Source organism: Saccostrea cucullata, unplaced genomic scaffold (assembly GCF_032062105.1).
Source record: "Saccostrea cucullata isolate Sc308-1 unplaced genomic scaffold, CSIRO_AGI_Scuc_v1 ctg17720, whole genome shotgun sequence".
In the NCBI taxonomy this organism is placed as follows: domain Eukaryota; kingdom Metazoa; phylum Mollusca; class Bivalvia; order Ostreida; family Ostreidae; genus Saccostrea; species Saccostrea cuccullata.
The window spans coordinates 1-20,140 of NW_026922648.1; the positions used below are offsets into that span (position 1 = coordinate 1).

Sequence of the window (20,140 nt, forward strand, 5' to 3'; positions counted from 1 at the left end):
ATAATTCAGTCACACAAACGCCTGGTTTCTTCGCAGATTCCACATTTAACAATTGTAACTTTCATTGCAAATGTGCAGATAACAGCGTATAGAAATATAGTTCTCTATTTGAGATTTATTCTCATTTGAAATGTTTAATAAGTGGAAGTCCAGATATTCTAGATTTCATTTTTGACCTGTCTGTTTGGTTTATGGTCTAATCAAATCTTCTTATTTAGACTTACATACAAAATAAAATGTTATTTAGACACAGATAGACTATACATGTTATTTTCATGGTACTCAGTTTATGAGAAAATAAAGTTTTACATGAAACATATAATTGTTAAAAAAGTTAAACGTATACTTCTTTTGTCATTACACTGTATTGACAGTGAGGCTGTGTCCGAATTTTCATATTTCGTTAAAGTTTGAAACTTATTCGAATTAAAAATTAAATCCATTAAGTGTTTCGTATCGTAATCTGCAATTACAATTTCTCAGCGACACTACCTTTCTAAATTATCGTAATACAGACAATGATTATTATTTTAATAGCACATAGGCAGCATAAGATTTATTATCAATCAATTATCACCTTCAAGAATAAGTGTCACCTGATAAAAACCCCTTTTACTAGACCCATGTCTTTTGCCTGGGGTCATTAAATAGCCAGGTAAAGTTGCTTATTATGTAACATATGTATACACATAGCCACGTCTACATAGCCACTTCAGTTTAAGAAGTATTTTATTCATAATATACAAAGAGTACAATATGAATATGGATTGAACAGCAGGTCAAGGGCCTATATTAGTTCTCTCCATTTGAGATCAAGGTACACATGGTACAATTAAATTTAATACTGTACATATTTTAAGTTCAAAAAAACATGTTTTATAAATTAATATTAAGAGAATTATAAAGAATACATAGTTGAAGAAAAATTGAGGAGAAAAAATGCATAAAGAAAACAATAACATAAACTTAAAAGAAAAGAGAGAAATAAAAAAATGATGGAAAAAACAAACAAACAAAAAATTAAGTAATAAAGAATATGGAAAATAAGGCTCAGACTAAAATCGTTTAGTGTTTTTTATAAAATTATGAACTTCGTCAAAGAATAACATATTTTCTCTAAGAGATAGACTATCATAACCAGATAATACAATATTGACATCTCTTGGTATGTCATGGTCACTCATGTATGTAATTAAAATGTTCCTGGCAAAATCATAACATGGGCATTGAAAGAAAAAATGAACAGAGTCTTCAAAACAATATCCACATTTTAAGCATTTAGGTGAATCAACTAAATTATGATTAAACAAGTCTGCATTAAGATTACTAGAGAAGTTTCTCAACTGACAGTGGAGTATATTTAATTTTCTTTGTCCATAATTATATAATTTGGATTTTGTTTTATCTTCAATATTTTTATTTTGCATACACTGTTTAAACTTTGCTACACTTGTAACAGATTTTAAGCTATCTGGCAAATCATTCCATAATTTAATTGTAGATGGTAAAAAACTATTGTAGTATGCAACTGTTCTAGTGATTGGTAAGTGATACGAATTATTGCGTAACGCGTAATTATGTGAAACAGGTAGGCATTGATTGACCATTTCTTGCAAATATTCAGGTGTATAATCATTAAGTATTTTGTACATAAGTGTAAGCTTATGTTTAGTTCTTCTTTCACTAAGTGTTTGCCATCCTAATTCATTATACAATTTTTGTTTTGAAGAATTGCGTCTTAACCCAGTAATGATACGCCCAGCCTTTTTATTTGCACACTCTCTAATAGATTACTCTGTTCCTGTGTGCAATTATCCCATACTACATTTCCATATTCTAAAGTAGGCCTTATAAAAGCAACATAAATACTAATGAGGGAATCTCTGTTTAATTTGTATTTAAGGGTGCGAAGAACATTTAAACGTTGACATGCTTTATCATATATTTTGGATATATGTTCTGACCAACCACCATTGGATTGTAGTATAAGTCCAAGGTGGCAGTGACTTTGCTGTTGTTCTATGTAACTATTTACATAACCAAATGAGATTTGTGGATGAGCTTTATTTGACCGGGTAAAATTAACATTTACAGTTTTGCTAGGGTTAAAGTCTACCATCCATTGTCTGGACCACTGTTTAATTTTTTCCAAGTCATTTATTAAAGAGACGGCAGGGGCTTGTGTATCAGAGTCTACAATTACAAACAAAGAAGTATCATCTGCAAATAACCTAATTTGATTTTCTAAATTTTCAGTGATGTCATTAATATATATCAAAAAGAGGAATGGTCCTAATACCGAACCTTGTGGGACGCCTGCATTTATACTTTCTCTAACTGAGGAGTACCCTTCTAATAAAACTTTTTGTTCACGATCAGTAAGATAGTTTTCAATCCACTCCAATATATTTCCCACAACACCATTCTGCTTAAGTTTAAATAATAACCCCTTATGCCAGACCTTATCAAATGCTTTTGATATATCACAGAAAACAAATCTTACATCTTTACCTTGGTCTAAATTGCTTATAATAGTATTGTATATTTCAAGAAGCTGATTTACAGTGGAGTCCCCAGGTTGGAATCCAGACTGATTCTTAGATAAAAGATTATGATCCATCATATAGTTGTGGAGATGTTTGAAAATAATTTTTTCCATAATCTTACAGAGTATACTAGTTAAAGCAATAGGTCTGTAGTTTTCTGGTTCTTCGGGACTACCTTTATTTTTATAAACTGGTGTAATATTTGATAGTTTCCATATATGGGGAAGCTGTTTGCTGGTTAATGATGCATTAAACAATTTTGCTAGGGGTGCAGTGATAGACGGAATTATATTTTTCAGTATTTGTGGAGAAATATCATCTGGTCCTGGAGGTTTAGATGGGTTGATATTATGTAATTGATCCTCCACTTCTTGGGGTGTAATATGAATTGTGTTTATTGAATATGGTGGACCTGGCCCTTGAGGGGGTAATTGGGATTCTGTGCTGACATCAGTATGAGATATTTCTGCAAAGTGTTTATTAATTATATTAGCTTTTTCAACTGGGTGTATATAAATTCTACCATTGGATTTTATTGGTGGGGGTTTAGTCTGTTTTTTAGAAAATTTAGTAATAGACTTTACAATTCGCCACCATTTGCCAGGTGGTATTGATCTATCTAATATTTGTGAGGTAATTTTTTCTTTATAGACTTGCTTTGATTTACGTACCATACTTATTACTTCATTCCTTAAATGACGGTATCTACTCCATTGATATTCATTATTATTTGCTTTTGCTTTATAATGTACTCTATTTCTTTGTCGCATCTTACATCTTATAGCACTTGTCATAAATGGATTATCTGATGGTCTAATGGTCACTACTTTTTTAGGTATATTTTTGTCAACATAATGGTTATATATTTTCATAAAGTTATCATATATGTCATTGATATTGTGTGTATTAAATACCTCCCTATCCCAATCAACATTTGACAAATCTGTGCATAGTTGTGAGAAGTTAGCTTTTGTATAATTTCTTATGTATCTTTTATATGAGTGTTGCTTGAATGTTTTAAAATGTAGATCAACACCAACTGGACTATGAGTGCTACAAAAAGGCGTTAAGATATTTACAGTTTCTATTTTTTCAACAGCATTGGTAATAATAAGATCAATACATGTACCTTTTGATCTTGAAAAATTTGTTGGTTTTGTAACAACATTTGATAAAGAAAAATTTTGCAACATGTTTTTAAATGCATTGTTACCATCAGCTAACATATCAAAATTAAAATCTCCCAATAGAAATATTGGTAATTCAGCATTCCCCTAACAAAAAAATACTATAGTAATTTATAGTTAACTATAGTTTACTATAGTAAACTATAGTAAATCAAAGTTCCAAAGTTTTCACTATAGTAAATCAAAGTTCCAAAGTTTTCCAAAGTAAATCAAAGTTCCAAAGTTTTTACTATAGTAAATCAAAGTTCCAAAGTTTTCACTATAGTAAATCAAAGTTCCAAAGTTATTACTATAGTAAGTCAAAGTTCCAAAGTTTTGACCATAGTAAATCAAAGTTCCAAAGTTTATACCATAGTTAATCAAAGTTCCAAAGTTTTCACCAAAGTAAATCAAAGTTCCAAAATTTATACCGTAGTTATTCAAAGTTCCAAAGTTTTCCCCATTATAAATCAAAGTTCCAAAGTTTATATCAAAGCATTAAAGGTTTTGTATGTTTTTAATAAGTTTTTTTTAATTATTAATTTGTTTTAAGGGTGATGATTTTTGTTTGTTTTGGCTGATTTTTGTTGTTCATCTCAATTTAAATATGCAAATTAATTTATTTAAATGCATTATTTACGTTGAACGGTAGAAAAACATGTTGACTGATGTTAAGAAAGCAAATATTTTGATTCTAAATGACGGGTTTTCTTTATCTTATAGTATTTTTTTCTCCATAAATAATAATAAATATTGCTTATTTATCGCTGCAGGGACAATTTATTCATTAAAATTCATTTCTTGTACTTTGTCCTTTTAGGGGACCATTCGGGTTTTTAAATCGTTCATCGAAGCTGTAATAAATCTTATTCTTGACATTTCATAAAATGTACAAAATGAGAATCAAAACCATAATTCCACGGGTTTTATAGTACTTAATCAAAGTTCCAAAGTTTTCACTATAGTAAATCAAAGTTCCAAAGTTTTCACCATAGTTAATCAAAGTTCCAAAGTTATTACCATAGTAAATCAAAGTTCCAAAGTTTTCACTATAGTAAATCAAAGTTCCAAAGTTTTTACCATAGTAAATCAAAGTTCCAAAGTTTTTACTGTAGTAAATCAAAGTTTCAAAATCAAAGTTTCAAAGTTTTCACCATAGTAAATCAAAGTTCCAAAGTTTTCACCATAGTAAATCAAAGTTCCAAAGTTTTAACTTTGGTACTATAGTTAACTATAGTAAACTATAGTTAACTATAGTTTACTATAGTATTTTTTTGTTAGGATCAAAGCACTTTCTATAGATAGAGCAAGTTGGTTTACAAAGTCTGCTTTTGCACTGGGTGGTCTATATATTACACCAACTAAGAATTTATGATTACCATTTTCAATTTCAATCCATATAATTTCAATATTTGAAGTAAAGATATCTTCTCGTTTCTTGAAACTGAGGTTACTTTTAACATAGATCATAACACCACCTCCATACCTGTTACGATCAAGTCTAACGGGTGCTTGAAATCCTTCAAGTTCAATATCATTGTCAGTTATAGATTGGTCTAAATGACTTTCAGTAATAGCAACAATATCATAATCATATAATTCATTATATATAATGTCAATTTTAGGGAGAATGCTACACACATTATTATGTATAATTTTTATATTGGAGTTCAATGTAGGACCTGGATTTATTTCAATGCCTCCTATAATGAGTAAATAATAGATTACCAAGTAATAATATAAGGACATACCTTGAAAAATTCTATCCCTTACACATCGTTTTGCACATGGTTGTGGGAAATGATATATGTCACTCTTAGTCATATGTATCAAAAATCAAGTTGGTATGATCAGAAAATGCCACAACCGTTGTAAAATTGACAACTTTCACTTTGTAATAAAAGTAAACACTAAAAGTGCAGTCTACTGAGCCCTGGGAAGTGGTAAGAACCGAATTGAAAAAACTAAGTTGAAAAAGAAATGAACATAATAAGAAAAGGTATACAACATAAATACATGTATATACAGTAAAAATGAAAACCATATCGATGTAATATATGGCAGATTAAATAACTAATCAGTGTGCTATATACATGGCCTGGTCATTTATCTCGTTGATTAGTCTGCCCCTGGTAAAGCGCACTGGTAATCGTGTCACAAGCGCTCGAGAAACCCTGCGTGTTTTTGCACGTGTAGAAGTGACAGATTTGCACCAAGTATGCGGCAAGGAAATAGAACATTTACGGCCGTCGAATTAAATTCAGATCGGCAAGAGTCCATACGTAAAACGTCTAGTCCCTATAGGCAGCATTAGCAGGAGTTGAGGTAAGTGGTGCAAACTCTTGATGCAGTTCAGGAGATAGGGGATCATTTGGTGACTCAAGGAAAGTATGCAGTTTGCGGAAGCCCTCCTCGGTCTCTATGGTAATCTTTTTCTTCCCTGTTGTCTTAACAATTATTTTTTCCATCATATGTCCATGCATTTTCCAACTGATCACTGCTCTTTACAAGTTTCCTAGCCTCGAATAGGAGATGGGCTCGCTTTTTTGTAAGTGCCTCATTGATGAAAATCTTGTATCTGTTGGATGGATTCTGGTTGAAGCTCTTCAGATTTCTTTTATTCCCAAACACTCGTGCTCTGTCACGGTAACTAGAAAACTGGACGATACATAGCCACTTCGAGGTATAAAGGATAAATTTCAATAGAATATGCACAGCGGGACTGCGTTTTGGCTTCGAGGGATCAAGGGTTTCGAGAGATCAAGAGTTCGAGAAATCAAGAGTAAATTTGCTTAGTTATAAAGGGGAATATTCGGAACCGGAGACTCAGAGATCTAAGTTCGAGCCATCAAGAGTTACCTGTATTTAATACGTGTAGATGTGTTAGAGCAATTGTGTCTTCAATGGGTACGGCTATTATACAGTGTACCTTCCCCGCATGAAGGTGTTGGCATTCGTGGTCTGATTCTTATGAAGAGTTTTACATGTAATCATAACATAAGAAAAGTACCTGAAATCTTTTTGTTATTACTTACTCCCTTTTCTATATCTAATTTTAACCCCAATTATTTTTCCTTACGTAGAGAACAAATTACAAAAGAAATCACAAATACCGCCACAACACAGGGGCTATAATTATTTATTCGAAAAAAAAAATCACTACACCTGTTGTATTATTACCGTATTAGCCTTTTGTAGTGGACAGTATATAGGGAACTGATACTGCCTCGCTAGTAGTGGAGTGACAATCCTAGAAAAAGATGCTTAGTTTTCGAGTTTAATGGACCGGCATACCCTACGGCTGAAAGTTGTATTTTATAAAAGAGACATCCCTCCTCATACATTTTCTCCCGGTCGTAGAGTTTTCTCTAGTCATTTTTTTTTTAACTTGCGATGATAGTCGAAAGAGGGGGGGGGGGGTTATTTAATTTATTTATTTTTCTAGCTTATATTTTGTTTTCAAAGATTAATTATTGATTTTAAAAGAATACCAATTTGTGTGTGATAGGATAGCTACAGGTATCTAAATTTACAATGCAAAATTAATCAGGAATATTATTTGCCCCCCCCCCTTTTTTTTAAAAAAAAATCTTATGTTTTGTTATAGAAACGGCGTTAATTTCAATAAAATATATTCAGTATAATTATTTATGATTAATATTGCGATGTTAATAACAAATGTTTACTTAAGCGTTAGAAAGATTTATAAGACAATGATTTCTGATCAAATAAACCGCACTTTTTTTTAAAGACATCCTCACACTCTCTTTGATCAAAATATTGTTAAATATATTAAATTGGCTTCTATTATTAAAACGATAACGCTAATATTCAGTTTGAATTTAAATTAATGAGCATTTTATAGTAACTTTCATTTTTTCAATTATTCAAAATAAGTGATATATATTTTGTTTACGCATTTCCCCATTTACATGTACATACTGCCAAAAATTGAACTCTGTTACTATAATTCTTCATAAGGGTGTCATATTTGTTCAGATAAGTCCTTACGGTACTTAATCTTTTCTTTTCAAAAGACGTATCAGAGAGGAAGATATGAATCAAACGGAACCGTAATAGCAATCCACTGAAGTTTTTGCTTGGAAAACTCATGGTTTGTTCTGTCTTAAGAAATCTTTTCGATATTTTTTCTTTTGAGAAAGAATTAATTAAATTGACAGTTTTGCTTCAAGAATTAATTGTACAAATTGCAATGGAGACAGAAATCTAAGACGCTATCTTTAAGCATCCACAGAAACAACAAGGGGTTTCAAACATTCTTTTTAGGACTTCTAAATGAAATGACAAAGTACTTAGGCAATCAGCCTTTTTTCAAAATTCAAAGAAATAAAGTTTCCAGTCAACAGATGAAAAAAATCCACGCACGACATGCATTTAATGTGATTATTACCATGTGATCAACATTTTGCACCGTTTTAAGTACTTTTACAGTGTATCTCTTTTACAAAGTCTCTATTCTTGAAAAGTTAACAATAAAGATATACATGAAAACCAATGAATAGAAATTACAGCACTTGCAAATGTATTACGTCATTAATTTAACTCTTACCCCTTTTCAAAGAAATGCAACTTTAACATCCATACGTGTTGAAAATCTTTCAAAACCCTAAAACTCTACCATGTAACCTGCTTAATTTATGATTAAACGCTTATTCATCAAATTAAACGTAAATTCAAATCATAGACAATATCTATTGATAAAAATTGGGCTATTTAGACAGAAAATTGAATAAAATTTAGACTTTAAATATTCTGTTGTCTGTCCTTTGGATGAGACCAGAATACTGAAATTCAGTGTGAAAGCAAAGATGACCTCTAGAAGAATATTTATTTTAAAAGCTTTTAAACAGGCGTCGAATAATTTCTTTAAAAAAAATAAAGAATCAGATATAAAACGTTAAATAAAAACATAACATTTTAAAAAGTGCGAAATTTATGGTCATATTCCGGGGGGTGGGGGGGGGGGGTGGGGGGGGTGTTGGGTGTTGTTGTTCTTGTTTTTTTTTTTACTTTGTTTACTAAATATTACGTGACTGTACGTAAAGAATAAGGTGCATTAGCGTACATTAGCATTATCTCTTTCAAATTTAAATAAGATACTATAAGACTAACCTTTCATTTTACAGACAGACAAATGGGCATTCTTATTCAAATTTTCGCCCCTTTTCCATAAAATCAATATATTCATCGAATAAATAAAATTCCTACACAAATATACATTATTTTCACGAATTTCTTGAACTTTTCCTTGCATGTACAATATTACGGTCAGATTTCATTAATTGATCTTTGATCTCCTTTTATTTTAAATTTTGACCATAGAATTTTCTACGACCGGGCAAAAATTATTGCTTGACAATATATCTGACCAAAAAAGTACAAATCAGCCGTAGGGTAGGGTGGTACATTAAATTCAAATTTTTGATGGTCTTGTCACTCCACTATAGTGAGCTAGATTTTCTAGCGATGCGGTAAAATCTCCCTCTATATCAGGCAAATTAAGCAATGGCGAGCCTGTTTAACCCTTTGATGGGTGACCGCTTCACGTTACAAAATTGACCGCTTCACGTTACACTGTGATTTTTCAAAATAAATTATTTTATTATATGATTGAATAATTTAGGTCTCTCTGATTGGCTGAGATCCAACTATGTTGAAAAATACTGCGTTATATTGACCTGCACGTGACTTTCCAGGTGAATTTATTTCGCAGCACTGTAAAGGCCTACAATGAGAAATCAACGGAAAATAGACGTGCAAAAAAGGGGGATGTTTCAAAAACTGAATTTATTTTAATTAAGCTTTATTATTATAACAGAACTTAAATACCTATGAAAATAGCATAGTATAACCCACTCTGTACTATATTAAGTTTGGTCCCATCGATGGACAGTCAGGTGATGAATGCATAGTTCATGTGCTGAATGTAGGTCATGAACAAATTTCAATATCGCAAGTTGAAATTAAAAATGTAAGCTATTAATTGTTTCTGCATACTTTGTAGTTTCTGAAAAATTCTGCTGCTTTGAATAGATTTTGCGTTTTAATAGTTAAATTATTAGATAAATAAGCCAATGTCGAAATATGTTTGACTTTTACCAAATATTTTGTGTACTTATAAAATCCCGCCCTGGGTTTAAAGAAAGCAGCAGCACTTTTCAAGTTAAGAAAAATATCCTTTATCTATATTCAAAAAATGGCTAAAATCTATTCAGTGTATGCCCTTACGAAAATACGATTTTATGAGACATCTCGATGTAAAATACAGTGGTCGGAACGTTATTGTTGACAAACCAATCGTGTAGAATCGTTCGTGTATCGTTTGTGTATCAGATTCAATCGTGTGAGTTTTTAATCGTGCGAGATCGTGCGTTTAGAATCGTGTAAATTTCGTTTTGTAAGTTTTTATCGGAATGTTATTTGTAATATAAGCATTTCCTTTGTTTGTTTTTCTAAATTATTAACTAAAATCCAAATAAAATGAAAAAGCGCAATTTACATAAAAGAATGCAGAACGAACTAATTATCGCCCGTAAAGAAGCAAACTTCTTATTGTGGTCAAGATAATCTTGAAATCAAATTATTGAAAATAAATATATTTTTTTACAAAGAAATAAACATTTTTCAATGCTTACATAAATAGTTAGTCGACAAATATACATGGACACGGCATGATTTTCGGGAGTTTTGATTATCTGTGTTTATCTCTTGAGCCTATTTGTAATTAATTAATCTTAAATTTCTGCAAATAAAAAAGTTGAATAATTGGCAAGTTTATCAGACATTGAATCATTGGAAACATAAGGATAAAATTTGCAATTATAATTTAAGTCATTCCATCCTGCCTTTTTGTTCAATCGTATCTCCCTTTTTGCATATCATGATATCCAATTCAATCAAATAATGCCACCCACAAACATGTACATCGTCTTATAGAAGGAACAAAATTCATTTTTTTTTATCGGAGAATTACCTTAGAAATTATCATTCTTAATCTTAAATATTAAGTCTTGCATATATTTAGTAACAGAAATTTCATTTTCCGTTTTTTTAAAATTTCTTCAAAGTCTTTGAAATAATATTGATAATTCTTTGAAATCTTAAATAAGTATTAAGCCGTATTTCGTTTTGAAAATATCAGATTCCTAAATATTTTGAACTAGAATCGTGCGTTTGCGTAAACATTCGTGTAAGATCGTGTAACGTGTAGAATCGTGAACGTGAAAGATCGTTCGTGTATCAGGTTTAATCGTGCGTTAATCGTGCGGAATCGTTCTTGTAACGTGATCGTTCGTGTAAGTTGTCAACAATAACGTTCCAGTCACTGTATACGTAACCTGTACATAAAATCACGACATCATTGATAACTACATTATCTTTATAATTAATGAATAATTGCAATAAACAAAGGATATACATTAGTATTAATCGAATATTTCAAACCTGTAAATATTATTCCATTTAATGATAACACGCATTTCTCATTGTTAAAAAATTCCTCAGTCTGCCTGTCACAGTACATGAAATACGTCATATTTACCAAAATGACGTCATGTTTACAAATTCATCGCGATCACTGCTTTGTTTATAACCAGCTACATTGGATTTAACTAGCAAGTTTTTTTTTAATGCATTGATAAGTTTTATTGTTGTTTATTGAGTTAATATAGTTAAAAGTTGCATTTTTTTCATTTTCAGGTATTATGAGAAATACATAAAAGTCATATTTTTGTATGACGTCAATATATAACTCTCGAATGGGACGTTGATTAGGATATATAACTCTGATTTATGGACTAGGGAGACCAGACCTTTATATATGGCTTAAGGAGACAATATACATTTTTTTTAATTATGCATTTTTCTAAAGAGGAATACCAGATCTATGATCTATAGACCACCATTTAGCCGACTCTTGCTTCATTTTTTCATTAAACCTGCCTACTAAAAATATATGAAAAAAGTGGTCTCCCTAATATTTTATGTTTCTCTCATATGGCTTATGGAGACCAGTGTATATTTTCATAAATATAACTTCTGGCTTAAGTAGACAATTTTTCTTTCACAGTAATTTCTGTGTTTATACATTAATTAACATATTGTATCCATCTAAAATAGTTGCTGATGATCATCCGTCAAGATTAGCTGAAAGATATTTGTGCTTATGTGACTCAACATGATCAGTTAGGTTAGGTAACCTTGTATATAAAACTATAGTCCTTGTATATAAGTCTTATATAGAAAGTACAGTTTATAAGCCCAGAGTAGCTTGTTCTAATATTTACGATTAACTCTCAATGCTGTCACCCACGTATACGTAGTACAGTGGTAAGGGCCTATGCTCAAGAGTCTATGAGTAAGAAGTTGATCCTTATGTCATGTGTTTGAATTCCACTGTGGGAAACAAATATCTATATCTGTTTAAATACTTTGTGACTGAAGAATATTTCTATTTGTTTTCAGTCTCTGTGTTAACTCTTTGAAAGTTAGTGGAGTTGATTTTCTGATAATTCTACCGGAATGTAAATTAGGCAAAGCAATATAGGCCAGAAGCTAAGGAGGCCTAATATGCATGCAAATCTTGTGTGCGTCTGTCTATTGAGTTTGACGCTAAGGAAGCCTAATATGCATGTAAATCTTCTGTGCGTCTGTAAATCTCGTGCGGCTGACTTTGTGTTTGATGTCAGACGGCGGAGACTATTGACATTGACATGGGAATGGCTCGTAGAATATAAATCTTTCAGTATGTATTTCTAAAATGTAAATAAATAATTTTTTCACAATTAAATGGAAATAAAAGGAATCACTGTCTAGCTAGTAGTTGTAGACTACATGTATGCCAGGGTTTCTACTAACTAGACAGTGATTCCTTAAATACGGTTGACCAGTTGAAACCATGACCACATGTTCTACATGTACAAATGTACATAAAATTTCAAGGTTATGATTAAGATTCAGTAAAAGCTACAGTGTATGCCCCATATGCATGAAGTATAGCAATATGTGGATGCCATGTTCAATATGCATATTTGCAATCATTATATAAACATGCAGAGACCAAAAAAAAAATCAAAATAATTCAAATGCTTAAAAATTATTTTATTTTCACTGCTTATTAAAATACAGTCACTCAAGCATACCCTTTGTTAATAAAAAAAAAGTAGTAGTTTAACATTTATTACCATACAAGATAGTGCATTCCCTACCTAATCCTGTGTTTTGACTATTTAGACTTTTATTTCATTGACAGTTCAATATACACGATATACCAGTACCATGTGCCACTAAACTAGTATAAGCTACATGGAACTTTACACTTTTTTACTTCTTAAAAACAGAATAGTAATCAAATCAAAATTGTGACACATTTACTGATTGCATGTGCTAAAAACTTTTATAAAATATCAAACAGTGTATCAAAAGAGCTTTTACAAATTGATTAATACATTCAAAGGTACAAAAATCAAATGGTTTTCATCCATACTTTTACATAAAAGATGCACTAAAATTAGTCAACTTTCAACTTAATGATAAATTGAACTTGCTTTAACAATTAATTTACATGCAAGTATACACACATGTATGCATATCCGATTTTCTAAATGAATTATTTCACAATATCAAATTTGGACTATAACAGTTTTTAATCTAGCTAGACAGCAGGAAATTATCATTCTTACTTAAATTTCATGAAATAATTGAAGTATGCGAGCTACAAATTATATCTAAAGATTGTACTAAAGTGTTTATTGTATTTATTATACACAACTGATGACTTCGTAAGACATACCAGTTAAGTCCAGATTTCAGCTCAAAGGCTTCAAAATTTCTAGTGGATCTTTCTCTCATCAATTTTTTCACTGAATATTTTCAGTTTTTTTTTTTTCAAGACACTGTTTTTTGTCAAGGCCTATAAGCAGTATGATGCAATCCAAGAACTCCTAGGGCAATTTTAGAACTTCTGAATTTCTCTCTTACCTGGCACAAATAAAAGTTTTAAATTTCAAAATACATTAAACTTACATGAAGAAAACTAATAAAAATAGTGATAATTGTAATAGAACTTTCAGATGTTTGGAAGCAACTTCATATACCTAAATTTAAGAAAACAAAAGACTTGAAGAATATAGCAACAGCAACTGTATTCTTAAAATTTAAGATAATTCCTGAACATTCAAAAACCTGAAAATAATATCCTTTCTTACATTAGGCAGTAAAGAATGATAATATTGAATGTAATTTTACGAGCTTGTGTTATATAAAATCCAGCTTTTTCAAAATCATGAAACTTAACTTCAAACAAACAGCAGTTGAAGAAAATCTTAAAGACAGAAAATTGTCTGCAGCAGGCTAGATAATTAATCCCAAGATTAATTGTACCTCTCTCATCATTTTCTTTTAAAGTTACAATAAGAACTTTTTCAGTATTAATGATAGAATGGGGTTTTTGGCAATACCTTAAAAATTAATAAATTCTTGACATAAGTAACAAAAGTAAAGCAAAAAATCTTCTTTAATCTATTTCTTGTTTTTAGAATTCAATGAAATCATAACTATTTAAATTATGAAAATTTATATTCAAATCCACATTTCAGAGTGTTCATAGCATTCCAAATTGACTACTTCAAAACAAATTCATTTGCAGACAGAGGTGGTAATTCATCTCAATGTGAAATAATGCTCTGGATTTTCTTCAGGAGGAAAGCTAATTAATCCCAAGGGACTCACATAGCAGCATTCAGTTTACAAAACATTCAGCAGTTATCTCTCTTTGCCAATGCATTCTTATATAAAGTTAAGGAAGGCTCCAAAAACATGTATATGTATGAACTACCATACCAAAGAACTTGATTGGGCAACCATAAAAAAATTGTAATCTACCCCACCACCCCAGCTCCAAACCAGAAGACATAGAGCTTAGCATCAAAAATGTTGAACTACCATACCAAATTTAACTTGATGGGCAACCATAAAAAAAGTTATTAGAAAAAATACAGAAAATTTGCGGAAGAGTGACAGACGGACAGACAGACGGACAGACAGACAGACGGACAACAGAGTGATTACTATCGCAAATCCTTGCGGGGCCCTAATTAAAGATTGAAGTATATAGAGTCACCTGTATTCTTGAGGAATGTATATGTAGCCTGCTATGTAGCTTCATTAAAGAGATAAATAAATCTAAGAGTGGCCAGCTTTTAAATTAAAATTAGCATTGAGCTTTGGAGGTTCATGCATTTGTCTGCAAGGAAAAAAAGGATCAAATGGAAAAGACTGGGATAGAATTTGGCAATCAAATGAATAATTAAATTGAAATTATGAGGAATAACTATTTATCATTTTATAAAATACACATGTAGGTGCTTCCAAAAATCCTCAGAAAGAAAGGGTTTCAAAGTATAGTATTGTGAGCTTATAAACATGTATAAATGCTAATTAAATTCTCTCAAAATTTCAAAGCCATAAGTTAAAACAAACTGTACGGAATATTTTTTGTAAAGAAAGGCAAGTCAAATAAATTGTAATAATAGCATATATCATGTTCAGTGACAATCAGTGCACGTGCTAAATAAAAATGCCATTGGACTTAACGCTTTCCTCTTAATTAAATGACCAAATTTATCGGCAATATTTTTGCAAAGTAGGTCAAAGGTCATGGGGTCAGTAACCATGGTAATTTACAAAAGCCTTAGTGCCAAGAAATATATTTGCAAAATATCAAAACCATACCTCTTACAGTTCTGGAGATGTAAAGTGTGACAGACGGACAGACAGGCACCAAGTAAAGCATCTCTAAGTGTCGTTCTGCTCTGAAAGTGACACAAAAATGAAAGTTAGTCAATTTTTGACCATTCATATAACTTCAGTGACAAAAGGTACACTAGAGTGGTAAGTTTATCCTAATTATTTGAAAATATGTCAACACCATTGGTCTGAATATAAGCAAACAAACAAAAGAAATAGCAATTCACTAACTGTAAAACATTGAACTCAAATTTTAATCAGTGAAACCAGAATAAAAATCTTATATATATCAAAATTTCATATAAGAAGGATATGGAGATAACAAACAGTATTCAATATCAAAGTCCATAAAACAATACAAAATAGGAGCAGAGCAAACAAAGACTTCTGAAACATCAGAGGTGGAATCAGGTGCCAAGGAGGAGTGAGCATCCCCTGCTGACTGGTCACACCCGCCGTGTGCTCATCGTCATGATCGTGAAAAAACGGAAACATCCGTCGTCAATTCAGTGTATAAATAATGGACTAACAATTGGTATGAAAAACATCAGTCAGCATTTGACTCAATGATAAGTTGTATTTTCTGACAAGGTCATGGTATTGACCATATAACTTACAAAATGATGACCTTAAATGAGACTGCTGATATTCTTGTTTCATTAACTTGTTTGTCAATAATTTACCTCGCTTTAGAAATTGTTCAAATAGCATTTAAGAAACAGACAATTGGTTTCATGATTTTCAAGTGTCATTGGAATTGAGTTTGATTAAAATGACATTGTCAAATGTGTAACCGGCACACAGAGATGTAATTAATTGTTTTGGATATGGTTTATATACACCAAAGATGGGAAAGAATAGTACAGAAGTGATATTACACACTATATTTTAATAAAGAAGTTATTTTTAAATGTCTTGAAATTCAATGAGAGTTTCTCCTCTATACCAAAAATAGTTAAAGTATGTATACTAAGAATAAGAGAACAGTTTTTTTAAATGCAGGCAATGGGGAACAATCTGCGCTACGAATGACATCAAACAATGTGTTTTTTCTGCTGTGTGCAATGTTTGACTAAATTTTGACTTAAATTTGAATTTGCTTGAAAAAAAAATAAACAAGAAAAAAATAACAGACAGTTGTTATTTTAAATAAGTTCCCTAGTGAAGAGTGGTCTTTCACTTTAAAAAAAATATCATTTAATGTTAACAGACGCTTGTGAAGCAGATAAAGGAAGAGAGAGGAAAATTACGCTTCCTTTCGTGCCCCGATGTACACTTAAACATGCTTTCTTTATTCTTACATAATTTTTTTTTTAAACGCGATATCATGAAACTTGAAATGCATGATCAAAAATGTTACTTCTTGCAATGACAAGGAAAGAAATTTAATTAATCTAGCAAAATGAAACTGAACTAATTTCCCTGTCTATGACTTTCTGTGACAAATCTTGTAGTATATTACAGGGCTTGAAATGCAATTTTCCTACTAAAAAAATTAGTTGGGAGTATAATTTAATCATTGGATGAAGACATTAGGTCTCGGCAACACTTGTGCCGGGTTTGCTACGGTTCTATTCTGCAGGTTTGTTGATACAAGCTATCATTACTTGTATCTCCATGTGGCTTACAAAGAAAAAAAAATCAATGTAAACTCAAGATAAAAATGCACCTATGACAAGTAAAAATAATTGCCATTTGAAGTGCAAATTGTAATGGACCTGCAGAACATATTTTGTTTGACATTTTGCCACGATAATGTATGCTTTGGTGAATTTTTCTTTGCTGGGCCCCAATACACATCAGGTCAACATTTTTACTTAATTCTGTTAAATTTGTCTGAATGCAGATTAAAATGTAAAAGATTATTAATTCATCAAAGAGTAATGATATTTTGCTTTTGAGAAAATTTTGCTTTTACCTCATATTCCATTATGATTGTAAGTCCCAAAGTGTAGACGTGTTGTTTTAGGATCCACGTTATACAAGTAAATAGGTATGACCCTTGATTTTCTGGCAGATTCTAATTTTGTTAACTTTGTAATTGTATAGGGTGAGAGTATTAATGTTTCTAACACTGCTGACTTCAACTTTCTTCCTTACTCCTTAAATTTTATATTGGGTATATTTGAATGAAAAAGCACACAATATGCAGCCGAACAGTCGCTTTAACACTGAGTTCATGGACTTTTGCAAGAAGCACAGACTTTTACAGTTGACAGTATACTTGGACATTTAAATCTGTTTCATGTACATACATGTAGGTACAGAATTGTTAATAGATAAGAAAACCTTTAACCCCCTTCCCCACAGTCACACATTTTAACGCATAAACCATTTCCTATTTCTGACGCAAAATCATACATAAACCATTTCCTGCAATTGTGCATGTGCATTTTCATGCACTTTGAAAAGGTAACGTCATATTTCTATGACATGAACATTAAATGTACAGTCTGTATGTTGTGTCACAGTTCAGTAAGTTGTAAAGATTTGAAATAGTCATAGCTATGGTGTTAGGGGGACTTACATGTGAAGGCCGGGTGTTGAGGGTACAGTGGTTGTTGTTTTCTTTAAACACAACTTATATGTGCACTGAAAAAAAAAATATTTTTGTTAAATGTTGGACTAAATTTTATATTTTTAAAGAGCTTCCATACATTGTGTAAAAGAAAGCCATCAACTGTATAATTCAGCGATCCTCATAAAAGTCTAGAAGCCTGGGTGGCATAGTGTTAGAGCGTCTGCTCTTGAGTCAAGAAATAAGGATTTGATCCTTATGTGGCAGATTTGATTCCCACTATGGAACACAGAGACTGATCCTTCAGATGAGACCGATGTAAAAATCAAGGTCCCATGTCGCAGTAGGTGCCGGCATATAGGTAAAAATTTGTAGCTCTTCATCGGCAAGTTGTGGTGTCTTCATACGAGTATAAAATTCTTGATAGGGACTGTAGTTTTCCTGTAATAATTGACCGAAATCCTACTAGTCTACAATGTATAAACTCTGCATTCTTGACCTGCAGGGTATATGAGTGAAAAATTCTTGAGAGGGACATTAAACAACATACATTCAATCAATCTTGATCTGTAGATTGTCAAATAGGAAATTTCTGGTTTGTCAAGCTAAAGATTAGTAATTAATAAAACTGTAAATGAGTTTTTTTTTTTTTCATTTTACCTGAGATGTCTTTTGCTTTTCTTTAAAGTGTCAGTATTTGACTGTTGATTTCACCCATCTTAGGAAAATGATCTGTAATAGTAATAAATTGTAAGAAATCATAATTTGTTCTCCATCCACTATAATCATGAAATAAAATCAGCAGTGATATCAAAGGCTTTTTTCAATAATCAAGTGAAAATCATAAAAGTACTGTATACACATGATACAGGGAAATTTTCGCCCCCGTTTTATTTTTGCCCCTTTTGCCCTACTCTCATTTGGGCGAATTCATAGAATACAGTATAATTTCTTAAACAAAACTTTGACAGGGCAAATTTAAAAGGGGGCAAAATTGCTTGCAAGTGTGAAAGGGCGAAAATAACACGGGGCGAAAATAACCCTGTATACAGTATTAGCCAAAAAGGAAAAAAATAAATGTCACTATAATAATCAACCTTCAGTTGCATATCTCTACAATTTTCCGAGAAGACAATTATACCTGAAAGATGCTGTGTAATCCCCCTTTTCAATAAAAGAAATTATCTTATGATGATGTATTAAGTTCCTGTGAACAAAGCTGTACTTTTTCACCCATTGTCTTTATATATTGGACAAGTTTTAACACAGATTCAATCTACAAAAAGAAAAAAAAATAACAAACTTAGATACAAAGCATTCATGAGGTATCATGATATACTAGTACACAGACAAGAGGCCCATGGGCCTTATAGGTCACCTGAGCATTATGCAACAACTTTCCAGTGACTGAATTTGATTCATGTTTAAAGCCAGATGCTATAGCATTCACAATTTTGAAAGAGGCACCATTGATCATTCTAACAATACATTTAGCAGTTGCTTAGTTTGGTTACTTAACACCCAAAGGCAGGGTAGGGGAGCAAAAAATGCATGTCAACTAATCAGTAGTGCCCCTTTCACACATGAACCCCTGACCCTTAGGCCTAGATCCACATATTGCACAATTTTTAAAAAGGCATCCTTGCTTTTCAAAAATATTTGATTAATACCAAGGAGCAGATTTCAAACAATACATTCATTTTCACTATATAAATCCCCCCCCCCGTCTATGGTACCCCTGACCCAGGGGCCTTGAAATTCACAATTCTGGAAGATTAGGACCCTTGCTCATTATAACTATATAGGTATGTTCACCTGCATAATACCTAGGAGTAGAAAGGAAAATTTTCAAAGAATTCATGTATTTTCACTATAATATCAATAGAGCCCCGCCCAAACACCTGAGACCCGACCCTGGGGCCATAAAATTCACAATTTTGGAAAAGGCATTCTTGTTCATCATTACTATATACTTAATTAGTTTATTTAATACCTGGGAGCAGAGAAAAAAAATTCAAATAATCCATGTATTTCATTATATAATCAATAGAGCCCCGCCTTAACACCAGAACCCCTGACCCTGGGGCCATAAAATTCACAATTTTTGTAGAGGCACTCTTGCTCATCATAACTATGCACTTACT

General features: G+C 31.6%; 1 long non-coding RNA gene across 1 annotated transcript; it reads right to left on the minus strand.

Moving 5' to 3' along the window:
- Window positions 1–12,811: 12,811 nt before the first annotated feature.
- On the minus strand, window positions 12,812–19,306 carry LOC134262148 (uncharacterized). Its single transcript, XR_009990956.1, has 5 exons — window positions 19,138–19,306; window positions 18,657–18,728; window positions 18,006–18,070; window positions 15,464–15,543; window positions 12,812–13,711 (listed from the first exon to the last, which is right to left on the minus strand). It is a non-coding gene; the product is annotated as an uncharacterized LOC134262148 (long non-coding RNA).
- Window positions 19,307–20,140: the final 834 nt, after the last annotated feature.